The following is a 17,542-nucleotide window of genomic DNA, read 5'->3' on the forward strand; positions in this document are numbered from 1 at the left end:
ATAGAGCAACCTTTTCTCCTAAAATGTGAAAACTTAATTCACGTCAGAGGTTAATTTAACATCTCTTCTTAGATCATGTCAATTGAATTTAAGATGGGAAAATGTTATATGTCAAGAACTATTTGCTTAAATTCATGAATGACATAATTTAATTAACATTTTCTTAGTTAAATGTGATATTTACAAAATAAAAAATAAACCACAGAGATGTTTGATAATCAGCTCAGGAAGAACTACAGCTACAAAATATACCCAATAATTTCAACAAGTGCAAAAATAGAAAATATTATTTTTATATATTTTAGATTGATTTTAAACCATATTTTTGTCAATTATATTTTGGGAAACGCTGGGCTATGTAGAAAGCTAGAAATGTGAATGTGTCCACTCAGTGAACTAGAAAGGTAATATGTTTATGAGATATATTATTATTATTTTACTGATAGCTTCTAATTTTAAATGTGCAGTTTGTGCTATCTTCTACCAGATTTTAAATGTTTTCCTCCCAATCCACTCATCTCCAAAGTAAGGTAGCTACTTCAGTTAACTACAAATCATAGTGGTTAAGAGCACAGATGCATGTGCTCTTTATTCAGCTATTTGAATTTGGAAAAGGAATATAATCTAAGTTTGTGGCTTCACCTGTAAAATAGGGACAAAGTTGTACCTGTTTTTATGCTTACAATGAGAATTAGATGAGATATTGTGTGCAAAGTCCTTTTCACCATACCTGACAATAGTATGTATTGATTAAATGATAGTTATGATGACTATATATATTATTTTCTATTTATTTGTTTTTCTTAGTGATGCTGAAAGCTCAGCTTCTCTGTACACCAGTGCGAAATCAAGCCTTGGAGACAGAGTTTTGGGTGAAGTAGAAAAGGATACCTTTATTACTTTGCCAAGCAAAGGGGGACACAGCGTTCTTCTGCCTAGAAAAACTGTCTCCAACTTGGAGAGGATAGTGAGAAGTTTTATAGTAGTGGTTCAAAGAGGGCATGATCAGCTCATGGACATTCTTCTGCTGGGTTGGTGGTGAGGTAAGTAGGAGTCAGCATCACCAACCTTCATGTTCCAACTGGTCTGGGGTCTACATGCTTGTGGGCAGCATACCATCGTTAATCATTAACTTCTCCCACTTGGAGGGGGTTTCAGTATCTGCAAAACGGCTCAAAGATATTGTGTTTACCAGTTGATGGGGAACCTTGCCCCAAGGCTTGGGACCTTGCCCCAAGGCTGCACTATTGTTTCTCTTGACAGTTTGTTTCTCCCTTGTCTCACATCCCCTCCCTTACCTAATTAACAACTGCTTGAATCTGCCCATTGGAACTCAAGGAAAGTCATGAAGGCTGAATGAAGGCTATTTCCTGTAATCAAATAAATAGGAACACAGATAGACTTTGTGCCCAGGAGCTCCACAGGGCCCTGCTAGGTATCATTAGGTAGAAATGCTGTAATGTTAGCAGCACTACTGACACTAATAGAGTAACTTGCATAATAACATTTTCTTCTTGGGTTAAATCTTTTACCAGCATCATTCAGACAAAAAAAGTCGTGGCCTGGGAGTCAGAAAACCTGGATTTTAGTTCTGTCTGTTTAATGCTAGATTTAGCTGTCTTCCTTATCTTTTGTGTGTTTTGGGGAAACATTAAAAGGGCAAATGATGACAGGTCCTGAGTGTTATGCCAATCTTAAGAATTTTAGACTTAAAGATATAGTGGGTCTGGGGAGGAAGGTCAGTGGGAACTGAAAGATGTTGAGTAGGACAGTGAATGATTACTCTGGATGAGTGAGGATGTAATAGGGAAGTAGAAATCTGATTCCATATTGGATCTGTTTCTTTTACTTTAACCTTTGTTTTCTATTGCTCTTATTACAAGTTAATCACTAAAGGGATGTTGTCTACAGCTTAAAGTATACATAATGGTCCATCTCCGGGAACCCTGTCCCCCATGCCTGATTGTTAAACTAAAATACCTTTGTTCAGCTCACAGGAAACATCCTGACCCAGGCCACCTGTGAATGGCTGAAGAAAAAAGAACACATCCCCTCCCAGAGTCTGGCCAAAATCAGGAGGTATTTGCAAAAACTTAAGGCCTTTTTCTGTTACCTCCTCACATCCCCCTTTATTTGTTCCATAAGATAAACTAGCACACAGACCCCAGTAAGATGGTTCTCTAGGACACTAGTCCATCATCTTCTCAGACTCTTGACTTTGTGAATAAAGTGGTTATTATTTGCTCCAACACCTCGTCACCCAATTTATTGGCCTGTGGCAAGCAAAATGAGCTTAGACTCGGTAACAAGAAGAATCATTTGAATGGAGGTGGGTCGGCCTTAAAAGGCAGGCTGAGTGAGGCTGTTGGAATAATATGGGCTGAAAACAAGATCCTGAATTAAGACCATGGGAATAAGAACTGAAAGAACAGGGTTAATATGGATGCATGGTATCATAGGTAATTATATCAAAGAGCTCGCCAATATGTGCCCTGTTGGCTTAAATACATTTCCTTTAGTTACTATGGAGAAGGGAGCCCTAAAGATTGATTAACACCAAGACTCGTACAAACGGAAATGCCATGAGATTATTACTACTGAATAAGGAAGTCCCTTTCAGTTATATAATGTCACTTAAGAATCAATGTTGGGAAGTCTGTCAGGGAGGCATTAATTCCAGTTTTAAAGTAAATACATAAACTGAGACTCAGAGAACTTAAGCAATTCATTCGTAGTGTCTCAGTTTTAAATGCTCAGGTCTTCTGTGCTCTAGTCCTCTTTCCATTCTGCTGCCTCTGAAGTTAAAATGCATGGGCAATTATTCTCTCCCTTTGATTAAGGCTGAGCCTCTATGGCAGTCTCAGGAGTTGAAAATGTCCTTTCCTGAGAGCAAGATTCTCACACCCTGAAAGTGAGTCACCCAGAGAAGAGTCAGAAAATATTTAAAAGTGAGTCGGAGAGGGGTGGTTTTGCTAGATAGGAAAAGTCTCTTGTAGTATAGTCAAGTCAAAATCCTGAGGCTTTATAATCAACCCCCTACCCCATAATGACTACTGGCATAGGCTTCCTACCCCTGGAATCAGAACTGAGAATGGCTGATTTTTCTTATATGACTGACACATGCTCCAGACCATTGCCTGAACTGCACTTCTTGGATTTCTGATCCTTCAGTCTTATTGTTCTTGTCTCATTGGCATATTCATGAATATAGCAACTGGCATGCTCCTGAGTCCTTTGTCCATCATTTTTCCCTTTTCCAAAAGGGTTTTTTCATCCCCCATTCTCAGTGAAACTCCATTCATTATTCAGGTTGTAGCCCTGGTCTCATTACCTCTTTAAGGCTAACTGTCTTACAATACTCACAGGTCCCAACACTCATTTGATTGTGTTACAATATGTTGCCATCTGCTATGAGGGGTTTAGAAAATGGTTTTTAAATCAGAAAACTTGAGTTAGCCTTCAGCTTCCATAAAATAAACCATGTAGCCTTGGAAGTGCTACTTAAATTCTTACATAGGGCATTTGTAAAGTGTAATCAAAAATATTTGCTGAATAAATATAAATTCAGCTTCCACTTTTCTTTGAAAGTGGTGCAGTATGTTGCTGTATTTCCCAGCCCAGCTGCAAAGTTATTTTATGAACTAAAGATTAAACAATGAATGAAAACAAAATTAATAACTACTACTAGGGTTGACTCACAAGATAACACAAATTATTAGTACAAAGTTTTCATTTTTCCACAATTTCCTTCTACTGAATTGTGCCTTGGCTGCAAGTTTTCCTGTTAGCCTGATGTAATGAAATATTAGCAATAAATCACTCTGATAATATTATGGTAATAAGTAAATCATTTTGCCAAATTAAATGAACATTATAATAATAACATAACCAAGATTTATAGGAAAAAAAATTGTATTCTTAACTCTTACTCATTTTACTGATGAAGTAATAGGTAGATAGGTAGATTAATCTCTGTTATCTTTGTCAAATGACATATACCAACTTGACATATATACAACTTGACAATACTTTTGAGATAGGGGTTACATAGCTTTAAAATATTTACTTTCTGTTTAGAATTACTTATTTGAGGGGAAAAGCTTGGTGAGTCTGAAAAAAATATGCCACACCTCCTTAGCTTTCCTCTCTTTAGTCTTAAGGTACCATAAAAAAGAACTGTTCTAATTCTGAGCATTTATAAAGAAGAAACAAGTAGAGAGTTATGAAATGTGCAAACCTCTGTCAAAAGTTGGAGAGGGGTAAGACTTTGCAAAATTGAATCAAACTAAAAAGACTAAGTTGATTGAAGCATAGGCAACATTTTTACTTGGTGTCCTGCAGAGGCCATATCTTGTGTATAGGGAAACTCTGACCACATGGCATTTGTCAGGACTTTATAGTTCATGATAAATTTTCCATGTTTATATGATAGTTTTTCTAATTAATGTCTCCTTTGTATCTTTTTTCCCATAAGTAGGCTTGAATTAGAGCAAAAATTTGTATCTCACAATGTCTTTCACCTGCTCTAAAACAAAACAAAATCTTACTTCAGGTCCATGACAGAGTAATTGATATCTGCTTGTCTTTCCATAGAATACATCAGTAAGACTGCACAAAATGTAAAAGGTTGTCATAACATAAAGCACAGGACTGTGATACTTGAAAAAGATAAAAACACAATGTGAGTCTCATGATTAAGTTGGCTTTCTGTGTGGAGGAAGGAACATCCATTTATCAAAAAACTCTTAGCCAGAGAGATTCATGAAACAATAAAGCATCAATAGCAAAGAGTACACCTAGCACCCAGATCTTTACTTCTAGACACTATTCTCCATTACAAGAAACAGGAGTCCTTAGAAAAAAAAGCTGACTCCAACACTAAGGCAGCAAAAGTACAGATGAGCCTGGATCATCTTGTAACTCTAGAAAGTATTGAAATATTCTTGGGACATATCAAAAACACAGAGACCAGGCTGAGGGTAAACTCACTAGAAAAATCTGGGAATATTTGTTCATCAAAATAAATAATGACAGCAGCAAATATAATTAAGAATCCTTAAAACCATATCAATATAAATAAATGAATAAATAAATAAATGGAAAGAAAAACTCTTTTAGATATAGAAGAAATAATTGAGTTAGACAATCATCAAGGAATTGAAAAACAAATGGGTGAGTGCTTGATAAGAACAGTGATATTAACATTTTCCCAAAGTATCTTCAAAGTAATAATTAATTTAAAAGGTAAAATGCTAATTTTATAATGCAGATTCCTGGTGGATATCACCTTATCCAAGTGATTAAAGTTAACAAACACGAAAATTGGGACTAGCTGACATTATGGGTCTCAGTGATGAACTGAGAAGGGTGCAACATCACTTCTGAGAAAGCATGCAAGGGAGGGATTATAATGGTTCACAATGGCCTTTCAACTGGCTAAGGAGTGAAGAGGAGAATCTGAAGGATATGTTATGCTCTTATCCTCACTTTATAGACAAGGACACAAGAAGATACAGTAGGTCAATCTACCTGTTCAATTTCACAAACAAGTGTGTCCCAAAGACTATAAGAGTTCTAAGCTCTGTAAATTTTATTCTTTCTGTATAATTTCAAGTAAACAAAACATGAAATTAAGAAATGGAGATTAAATGTGTTTCTGCCCAGAAAAATCTGTGAAATCTTATGTTCTCAACTTCCCTGGACATCTATTACTTTTGCTGATTTATATTTTTATTGTTATAAGAGCAGAATGCCTTTGACCTAGGGTTATTCCTTTAAGTGGCAGCCCAATATGCTTGCATGGGGTAAATATATTCTTTGTAAAACTTTCAACACATTCAACATTTTCATGTGAAGCATGTTGGGGAGGGGAAAATTTATCCCTCTACCCTTCTTGAGTTCTTGTGGCTGGGCTAATAATAAAATTGACACAAAACAGATTAACAGGAGAGAAAGAAACAAATTTTAATTCATGTGCATGGAGGTTCCATAGAAATGGGACCTAAGAAGTGTCCAAAGCAGGCAGCTCTTATATTTTGTAGACAAAGAAACAATTTGTAAGGAATTGAGAGGACAAAGAAACTTAGGTTTTTGGTGCCCAAATAATGAAGAATCTAAACAGAGTTTGGGCTTGGGGTAGTAAATTAAAGAAGTAACAAGATTTGTTGATATAGGCTTCTCAACCCGAATGACCTATCTTTGGCAACGAGAGGGTCCTTCTACCTCCAGAGGCAGGGAGTGCACCTTTTACATAAGAAACTTATTTCCTGCATTCATGGAGACAGAAAGGAGGAGCAGAATGTTCCTTTTGCATTGGCCATTTCTTAAGTAACTTTAGTTCAAAATAACCAATATGCCATTGAGGCACATTTGGGGGCAGCCTATTCTGTGCCCTAACAAGGATAAGTCCATTTTGAAATTTTTTTCTGTTTTCTACAAACTGTCAGAAATACATGTAAAATTAAGTAGTCAGTACTTTCAATATACAACACTGTGCCAACAATGTTTTTATGAAGGAGTTTTCATTTAAAACACCTCACCACTCAGAAGCACTTAGGATATTACCCTTCAGAGATTCCAAATTTCTGTCACAGGTTTACTTCTATTTAGAGGCAGTTACAAATAATTACCTCAAATAGAGAATTCTTTGTAAGTTCATGTGAATTCCTTTCATTTACATTTTTTAAAAAGTTATAAAATTTTCCAGTTTCTCAGAAGTTTTATAGGAAAAATATATAAAACATAACTACATATAAAACATGGTGTCAGAGTAGGATCTATGAGATGTAATACTACCTGGAAGAGTTTAAAAGTTTACTGATCCAATATCCAACATTCATGCACACACAAATAGAGGATCTCATGTAGTCATATACAGCCAAGGCCAGGCTTGTCAGTTCAAAGGCAAAAGCAGCCTGGGCTTTGTCAACTAAAGAATATCACTTGTCACCTGGTTATACAAGAATTAAATCATTACCCGCTGCAGTCACTGACCTTCAACACACCCTGAACAGAATTCAGTGCAGAGATCATAAGGAACTCTGTGTTCTGGGAAAACTGGCCAAATAGGCCATCAGATAGTTAGATATTTTCAGGAGAAATTTTTTATGAACCTAGATTCTTCCATCTTCCTATACTTAGAAAAACACTAAAACCATTAACTAGGATATCTGTTCCTGTGGCTAGCCTTCTACCAAGATGTGTGTTTGATTGCACATACCCCTCTGCTAAGATCACATGTACACTGTCCTCCCCCTTTATGTCTTCAGAACAGTTTCTCAGAGCTATCTGAGAGGCTTTCTCCTGGGCTATAATCCTCAGTAAGATACTGAATAAACTCAATTCACAGCTTTTATGTTGTACATTTTTAAAAAAGCTGACAGCTAGGTCTGGAATCAGAATATAAAAAGATATTTTTGGATAACAGAGGATGGGGTTTGCCCAAAGTATCCAAATAATAGAAATGGAGGAATTCAGACAAGTAAAAGCATGAGTAAACACAAGGTATTATATTTAGTAGTTGTATGTGGTGTTCTATAGGCTTCTGTTTACCAGATGTTCAGGTTTATTTGGGATAAGGTATATGAAAACATCTTTTAGATGAAGAAACTCACAGGGACAATCATCTCATCAGTGGCATCTCAGTGAGCCTTCATGGCACCAGCGAAAAGATTAGAGGAGTCTGTTAGTGATCCCAGAAGTATCCCCAACTCCACCACTTCCCGTACCCTGCCCTGGTTGCTATGTTCCCGCATATATGTGAGGCAAAACTTAAAAAACATTAACCCTAAGGAGACCAGATTTCTATTGGCATTCAAAGAGAAAATATGCCAAATCTGTCCTGCAGGAATGTAGAAACCCCATATTACGCCATATTAATGAAAGGAAAACACTAAAGCAACATCTACAAATCATATAGTATAAAGAGTTTACATGAGAAATTAGCACCTATGTTAAATTTACATATTTTTATCGACATAATTAGAGTTTTTAACAAGGGAAATGAATGACGACAGAGTAAAAGTCTAATACACTTATAGTTGTCGAGCACTCTCTGCATGAGAAAAGAACAAGGCAGGGAGATCTCTGCTTAAAGGTGAAGATTACTTTTGTAATTGTTCCTTAACAATCCAGTTCAAAAACAAAAGGACCTGGAATAGTGACTCTTACACAGCACTTATGCACCCCAGGTACTGGTCTAGTGTGTTACATATTTTTAACTCCTTGAAACCTCACAATGAGTATGTTAGGTAAGTAACTCAACCAAGGTCACACAGTTAATGAGAGGCAGAGACAAGAGTCAAACCTGTGCAGTGGGGTCATGGAATCTGTCACGGATGAACAAATTTTCCTATACAGTTTTAGGTTCTTCTGGCTGGTCTAAGAATTAAATTGACATGAGACAGATTAACAGGAGAAAATCAAACAAAAGTTTAATAACATGTATACATGGGAGAGACCCAGGAAAACTGAGTAACTCACCAAAATGGCTAAAGCCCTCACCTTAAATACCATCTTTAGCTAAAGAAAAGGAGGGGATAGGGGTTTGGAACTTCAAAGGGGAAGAAGGCAATTGAAATGGAGATGAAACGCAAAGGTTTGGAAACAAATATTTGCTGGGTCATGCAGAGATAATGGGACACTGAGTGGACTCTGATCTCTAGACCCTGCCTAGAGTTTTCCTCCATCACACGTTACCCATATTCTTTGCAGATATCTGGTGATAGTTCCATTCTGGGAACAGGTTCTCTATTTAAATTTTTCTAGGCAGTTAGGGGGAAGGTCAAAGTTTCTTCATGAGTCTTCTGGGCCTTAATTTGATCCACATGCCAAAGAGATATTTTAGGGAGGCAAGTTTTGCTCCCCCTACAGGTCCTTGTTCATAACAAATGTATATTAATCATCCAATATACCAATTTCAGTGTTAGGCACTGAGGAAAGAATATATAAGACAAGGTTTTTAATCACAAGAAAATATCTATCTAATTTAACTTATATGTGGAAACTAAAAATTCTGTACTTATAGAAACAGTGGGTAGAATGGCAGTTTCAGAGACTAGGGGTTAACTGTTGACTGAAGAAAAATGCACAACTTAAAAATTGCAAGGTATATTTTATTCAGGTGCCATACTAAGGACTATAGCTCAGGAAAGAGCCTCTCAGATAACTCTGAGGAACTGCTCCTAAGAGGTAAGGAGGAACAAGAATATATAGCAGTTTTTGCTGAAAAAAAAAAATGTAGTTGAACATCAAAAGATTGCTACTAATCACAAAAACCCAGATACCTCAAGTTAATGATTTTAGTGCTTTTTTATGTATGGGAAGATGCAAGAGTGTAGGCTTACTGAAATTATTCCTTAGATATGCATCTTAACTATCTAGGACCAGTATCCTGTTTTTCTCCATCCTGAATTTCCATCAGGGAGCACAATTTGTGGCAGCAGTGGCTGATTGCTTTATGGCAGGCAACATTTTCTGTTTATTGAAATGGCAGGCAAGTTTTTCCACTTATAAGATAAATAAGTTTTTGGTATCTAATATACAGTATGGTGACTCTAGTTAACACTGTATTATATACTTGAAAATTGCCGAGAGTAGATCTTAAATGTTACCACCTCATACACACACACAAAAAAACATAAACTATGTGAGGTGATGAAGGTGTTAACTGACCTTATTGTGGTAATAATTTTTCAATATATACTTGTATCAGATAATCATGTTATACACTTTAAACTTACACAAAGTTTTAATGCTAATTATATCTCAATAAGCCTGGGGGGTGGGTGTACAGAAATTCCACACTACAAGGAAGTTCATCGATTGAGAAAACCCTCTCTTTGAAATAGATTTTTATGTGAGACTAAACAAAGAGAAAGGCAGAGAACAACTGCAGCATTTGCCAAAGGCCACATTCTGAATTACTACCGTGGCTCTTTCAGTCTACTCTTTCATGTGAGCTGTTTTGAACTGTGACTGCACTATCTCCTGAAACCCAAACTAATCACCTCCTTCATCCTCTTCTCCTATTCTCTTCTATGCACAAAATACACTTGCTACCATATTCTGCATCTTTAAAACTTACTTATCATCCAAGACCTCATTTAAATCCTACCTCTTTCTTGAAGCCATCTGTTAACAGTTTAGCTCATATTTATTTTTCCTTTTCTTAACCTATCATATGTCAAATGCAAATAGAACTCATTTTGTGATGAAATCATGCTTTTACTCATTCAAGAAATAACCATTGTAGCCAGTATTCAGTGATCATAAAAAGAATGACCTTGGAGCTAGACTGCATGGGTTCATATCCTGGATCTCCTGCCTACTCAGTATGACTTTGAGTATGTTGTACAACTTCTGTGAATTGCTACTTCCTAAAATGACTTTAATGGTAAATTTCTATCTCATAGCATTTTTGTAAAAAATTCAATGAATTAACACATGTGAGGTGTTTATAAGAATGCATAATGTGCACTTAAGATTTACACATTTTTATTTTGTTCCAGTAACTGTTATATCCGCAGTCATTGAGATAGAGCACAGAGCTTGCAATTTTGTTCTATTCTTCACAACAATCTTCAAACAAGGGTGTAATATTTTGAATTGAACTGATAGTAAGTATTGATTGTATCCCAAGACATGGAGTTTGAATGAGTCCTTTTCCTAATCTGTCTACACCCATCTCAGTACTTGAATATTCACATCAAGTAAAGCCCTAAAATAAATTAGAATTTTCATTTATTGTTCAGTTTTACAATCGCTATTTAATAAAAATAATGGAACCACAGGGTATTGATTTATTAAGAGGACAACCATCAATTTGTTACATAAAATTAGCCCAATAGAGTTATCCATAGACAGAAATAAAACAATGAGTCATTATACAATGTTTTCCTTCTTTCTCCCATTTAATCAATTGGTACAAATAGGGATTCTGTTTCTGCTCAGTTCCTTCTCCTGCCTTTGAATAATCTAAGTTTTATTCAGTTACACAGCAAACAGTCATCTTTTTCTTGTTCTTTCTTTACTAACAAACATCATGCCTGTGCTGTACAATATGATAATCACTATCCACATGTGGCTAACATGTAAAATGTGGTCAATCCAAATTGAGATGTGCTGTAAGTATAAAAAACATGCTGCATTTCTAATGTTAGGTATGAAAATTTTAAAAAACAATGTAAACTATCATTAAGTTTGTATATTGGCTGCATATTGAAATAATATTTGAGTATACTGGGCTAAATAAAAATATATTATTAAAATCAATTTTATCTATTTCTTTGTAACTTTTTGATGTGGCTACCAGTAAATCTAGAATTACATATGTAGGCTGAATAGTATTTATATTGCAGTGTGGTTCAGGCAGGAAAAGCATCCAGTTGGTATTCTGATACAATGTCTTCTTACTCTTTTATTCACCCCTCTTAATGCTTGTGGACAGCAGTGGCAGAAAGAATATATTGGAAAAGTAAATAGATATTGGGAGATGATCCAATTTATTCTACAAACTATAAGAAAGAAAATCTGAAACTATGCTTATGGTTATAACACTCTCTAAATGAAAATTCTTCAGTGAATTTTTGTTTTCCTCAAAGTAACATCCAGGGTCTGTCACGCACCTTAAGGCCTTGCATAACCTGGCCCTTGTCTTTGTTCAAACTTCATCTCTCCAAACTCCCCAACTGGCAATTACATTGCCTCTATGCAATTTTTTTTAAAATTTCTCATACAGAACTTCTTCTCTCCTGCCCACAGATTTTGCACAAGTCTGTAAATACCTCTCCTCAATCATCATTTCACATGGTTAAATTTTGCTTATCCTTCAGTTGCCATTTCTTTTGACAGAAGTTCCCTAATTTTCTAAAGGTCCAAAGTTGGCTTAGGCATATCAAGTGTATATGTTGTAATATCTCATATGAGTGGCAATTATATATTTTAATTTTATATGTTATGCCATATTTTAAAATGCACATTGTTTTCTTTTCCTGCAGTGGTATTGAAGAGAGGCATTATAAGCATGTTGGGCAGGCCATTCTTTATTAAATGGGTCTCTCCCAGGTTGTACAGCATGTTTACCATACCTGGACTTTAATCATTGAAGATCCATAGCACTGCCCAATCATTATGTCAATTAATAGCAACCAAGCTCTCCCCTCCCCCACTACATACACACACATTCACCGCTTGCCAATTTTGCACACCCTACCTAGAGGTAGGCTAATCAGCTCTGATTGAGACCCACATGATTATAAGCCCCATGAAATCAGAACACCATGTCTGACCATTTCATTACTGAGTCCCTTGCACCCAGTGTAGTATATGCCATAGAGCAGTAGTGCTCTGTTTATTAAAGTAGAATTTTTCCTAGTATTATTTTAAACTTTATAACATGATACACCACTAGTCATTTTTAAATAACTAAAATAGAGCAAGTTTAATTGCTCCTTATTTAGCAAATATTCATTAAGGTCATCACTATCACTACATTCCTCCTTGGGTCTTACAATCTAGAGTATGTAAGTATTAATGAAATGAAGGCTGAGGAAACTAACTGTCCTTATTCTCATAGTCTCTGAATTCCAAGCTCCTTCAAACATCAAGGTTTATATATTGGTACATTTCAAAAGAACTTAATGCAATATCCAACTTAATAAAAAGCCTTTTCTAACGGTTCAAATATTTAGTTCATAATTATTGTTCAATAAATATTTATTAAATTAAAATTAATATGTAAGTGTCTATTTTTCTATAAAAGATAGTGTTTGTTGCTAGAAATGAAAATAGGTGTAACATTTAAAGAAAAAGGAGTAATTGGGCTGAATGGAGTACTTTGTTGACTAATTTATTGCTAACATATTACTGTAATTCTCCAATTAAGTCTAATGCCTGGTTATTGTTACATCAGTTTGCCCAGGCATTCAATTGATGCTTACCAAGCCTGTCTCATTTCCATCTTCTATTCTTGTCCCAATGTTTTTCCACTGCAACCCAAGATACCAGTGTTGGCAGAGTCCCTACATCATTTTTACAAATGACATGTGTATGCATGAGAGCTTTTGTTCTAAACAATGAGTCCTGAATCTTAAGCTCTGGACAATAATAGTACAAGATATAATATGGGAATTCATATTAAGTACAGAGATTAAAGTTAGATCTCAGCTCCAATAATCAATATTTAGGAAACTGCTAAAATATCCAGAAAATGAAAGCCAACACACTCAGAATACAACTAAGTGAACAAAATATTTGTTTTGAGATATCATTATAAGCCACTTAAAAATCATTTTTGGATTAAAGTTTGAGCACAGATAAACTAAAAATAAAATGTGTGTTTTTATTTTAGGGGGAAAGAAATATTGATCTTGGTGGCTGCCATGAGAAAAAAAAAATCAACTGATGTAAAATGGACTGATGACTTCAGATTTTTGTTGTTGTTAGATTTTTAAAACACCTGGTGCACCATCTGTACCAAGAATCTGACAAATTGAAAAAAATGATGTGCAAATGTGTTAGCTTAGAAGTAAAACAATATACTCTTCCAGTTCAACATTTAATTCACTACCTGATAATATGTATTTACATAGAATTTAAGAATGAATTATTTCAATTCATTCTTATAATTTCCCTACAAGTAGAGCATTATTTGTTTTATTTGTATAATTCAACAACCAGATTATCCATCCTTATTGATTTTCATTCACCGAGATTGACTGTCTTATCATTTAATTTCTTAGTCACACCCTTTCTAACCAATTTAACAATAAATTATATCTTTTTTAAGCTAATTGCTATCCCATATGTTTGTCTTCCTTCTCAGATGCACTAAAAGATGTTTTTGGTCCAAGCATCATATTATTACAGTTGTATACATTCAGACATATGTTTACTTACTCATTAGCCATGAACTGATCATTTATTGAATAGAAAGGCAATAGTAATATATATCTGAATAAAATGCAAAAAACAAAGAGGTTGCATTTAAGTAGAAGAGGGATACTTGCATAAGCAGCTTCAATTACAGATATTGCGTAAAAGGAATGAAAGGGCATTGTCCGGTGTACATTAAGAACATAGATAATCTACCTCAAGTTTCTATTCTTGAGAATGATATTTTCTTATGTGCCACTTGAAAATCCTCTTTTAATAGCTGCCTGGTCCTTTCTAAAGCTTAATTACTAGAGTCCTGAAAGTAAGCATATTTAAAGGACTACCCCAAAATCATTATGCTAAATTTTAAAATGTATCTGGACATCTGAAGATACTTCACAGTGTTTGGTAAACACTGGATCCCTGCTAAGTATTCAATAAATAATTGTTTGGTTACTGAGACTTTAGTAGACACTGTTGATGCTGTCAACTACAATTGGCACTCACCATTGGGACTTGCCATCTACCTCTACAAGGATTAAATCATGTGCTGCTGCAGCTGCTGATCTTCAACACCCCCCTGAAAGGATTTCAGGGTGGAGAACTGAAATGAGGCACTCTGTGCTCTGGGAAAAACTGGCAGAACAGGTCTTCAGATAGTTAGATATTGTCAGGAGCTGATTTTATGAGCCCAATTCTTGTATCTCCTCATATCTAGAAAAACACTAAAATTCTTCATGGTGATGTCTGCTCCTCGTGACTAGCAGTAACTTTCATGAGACTAACAGAAAAGTTCTACCAAAAATATGTGCTTGATTGCATGTATTCCCCCTTCACCAAAATCACATATATATTGACCTCCCCCCTTAACTCTTTGGAGCAGTTTCTCAGAGCTATCTGAAATGTTGTCTCCTGGGCTGCATTTCTCATTTTGCCCCAAATGAAACTTAGCTCACAACTCTCACGTTGTGCATTTTTTAAAGACGACAGTTATGGCGACCATGAAGGAAGAGACAGAGTGAACTTATCTCCTTTGCCTGAACTCTACAAAGATCGGGAGGCTTGGTACCAGCAGAGGTCCCTTGCATCCATCTGCCTCCTCAGAGAGTCCAGACGAATTTGGGTAAGTCTCTCCTGGTTCTCGGATCTCCCGTATTGGTTGATGATCCTGAGTTTTATTTGGCAGTATAGCAGGTACCTGCCTCCTCCCAGTGGGAAGATACTGGGCAGGGGGATCCTGGTTGAAAGATACCAGGGAAATACCCACCCAGTGGAAAGATAGTGGGTGGGGCTTGGTTGAAAGATACTGGGGAATAACCACCCAGGTGAAAGATACTGGGGTGGGGGAGGCTGGTTGAAAGATATCAGGGTTTGTTCAGTTTTAGGAGACAGAGTGGTCTGCACTGAGTCGTTAGGTAATTTGTTGATCTGACGCTTTTTCTCAATTCGGCTGCCTTAATAGAATTTGTAGGGATAAAAGTGGAGATATTACATGAGAGCTTTGCTCTGAAGAAAAGGGACAAGACACCTCCCGGCCGGTTACAGCTTTTTCAGGTGACTGAGAAATATACAGGAGTGGTGGAGGCAGAGTCCTCATACTGTGCAGTGGTCCCATAGGGAAACCCACTCATTAATTAAAACGCTTGCTCATCCAGGGGTAACAGATAAGAATTGGCCATTCAGCGATCTGAGCACCCGTGGTGGTCTTAGACTGCCAAAGGGAAAAACAGAGAGGTAAGAGGGCTGAAACAACTCTAGGGTGATGCCTAGAGGAGTTAAGCTCACAAGCAGCACACTGATCTACCACACAATTTCACTAATGTTTTTATCCCTGACAAATTCAACTTTGAAATGGGAAATAGAGGCTCTCAAACACAGAAACAAGGGGCGTCAGAAAGCCAGCCTCTGACTAACACCCCAGCCAGGTTCATATACATACGAAAACTCATACTTGCAAGTACCTACTTAATTGGGGAACTTATACTAAAGGAGATCTCAACTTAAAATGACCAAATTGGGTTTCTTTTGATATTCCAAAATTAATATTTTTGCACACACAGTTAGAAAAAAGCCGGCCGTAAGACCAAAGACTGAATGGAATGCTTACTAGAATCTTCTAAAAGAATAAATGATAGAGTAACTTCTTTGCAGGAAACCAACAATTAATTACTTGAAACTATATCAGACCAACTTTTCAGAACCATTAAAAAGAAAGAAAAGGGTGTATCTACAAAAATTATGAACCAATTGTGCCAATTAAGTACCCAATGCCAATTAAGTACACAATGCCAGTTAAGTACACAATGTCAATCGAAGGTTAACTGACCCCCATTTAATTCCCAACCAGTAGAGAAAGCTAGCTTGAAGCAAAAAAATTCTCTTCAGAATTCTGACCCTAAGGGAATAAGTCCTACTAGGAAAACTTGATTTTCTCTCCTTGTGCCTTGAGACCAGGGCTCTCAGGAACACTTACCTAGACTATTTCTAATGACTGAGATTGGAAAATAAAATAAAATAAAATAAAAACCTGGAAGAAGGATTAAAAAAAATTTTTATTCCAGCTGTTATTTATAAATTAGTGAGTTTTATATTATAATATCTGATTCATGACTAAGTATACAAAGTGAAGCTATGAGATCTCTCATTGTGTCTCTATGTTTATGTGTGTGTTATCTTTGTTTTTACCTTTGGATGGCATTATCAAAAATTAATTTGTAAGTGAGCTCTACTTAATTGGATTAAAGGAAATTAAGTGCTTATATAAATTCTCAAAAAAAAAAGTACAGAAGGTAACTGACAAGAATTAATTTTAGGTTCAAATGAACTAGGAAATATTCTGTATTAAATTAATACCTGCTATTAATGTTTGTTGATCTAAATATTATAGACATGTTTTTAGAGTCATCAACATTAAGTATAATACTTTTATTGTGCCTAGGTGTAATATAAGCTAAATAAAATCTTTTATATCTGTTACAAATTTGTCAGCAAGGAAAGTAACTTGATGTGAAGAAAATTTTAAGGAAAGAAAATGTAAATGAGGTAAGAGCATTTAGATAAACTCTATTAAGAATAGTTATGAGAAAAGAGAAGATGGAAGAAGAGTAAGATGCGGAGATCACCTTCCTTCCCACAGATACATTAGAAATACATCTACACGTGGAACTGCTCCTACAGAACACCCACTGAATGCTGGCAGAAGACGTCAGGCCTCCCAAAAGGCAAGAAACTCCCCACATACCGGGGTAGGGCAAAAGAAAAAAGAAATAACAGAGACAAAAGAATAGGGACGGAACCTGCACCAGTGGGAGAGAGCCGTGAAGGAGGAAAGGTTTCCACACACTAGGAAGCCCCTTCGCATGCGGAGACTGCTTCTCTCTTTCTATTTTTTCTCCCTTTTACTCTGAGCTGTGTGGATGAAAGGCTCTTGGTGCTCCAGCCAAGCATCAGGGCTGTGCCTCTGAGGTGGGAGAGCCAACTTCAGGACACTGGTCCACAGGAGACCTCCCAGTTCCATGTAATACTAAATGGCGAAAATCTCTCAGAGATCTCCATCTCAACATCAAGACCCAGCTTCACGCAACGACCAGCAAGCTACAGTGCTGGACACCCTATGCCAAACAACTAGCAAGACAGGAACACAGCCACATCCATTAGCAGAGAGGCTGCC

Source organism: Balaenoptera borealis, assembly GCF_965194805.1.
Source record: "Balaenoptera borealis genome assembly, chromosome: 14".
Taxonomy (NCBI): Eukaryota; Metazoa; Chordata; class Mammalia; order Artiodactyla; family Balaenopteridae; genus Balaenoptera; species Balaenoptera borealis.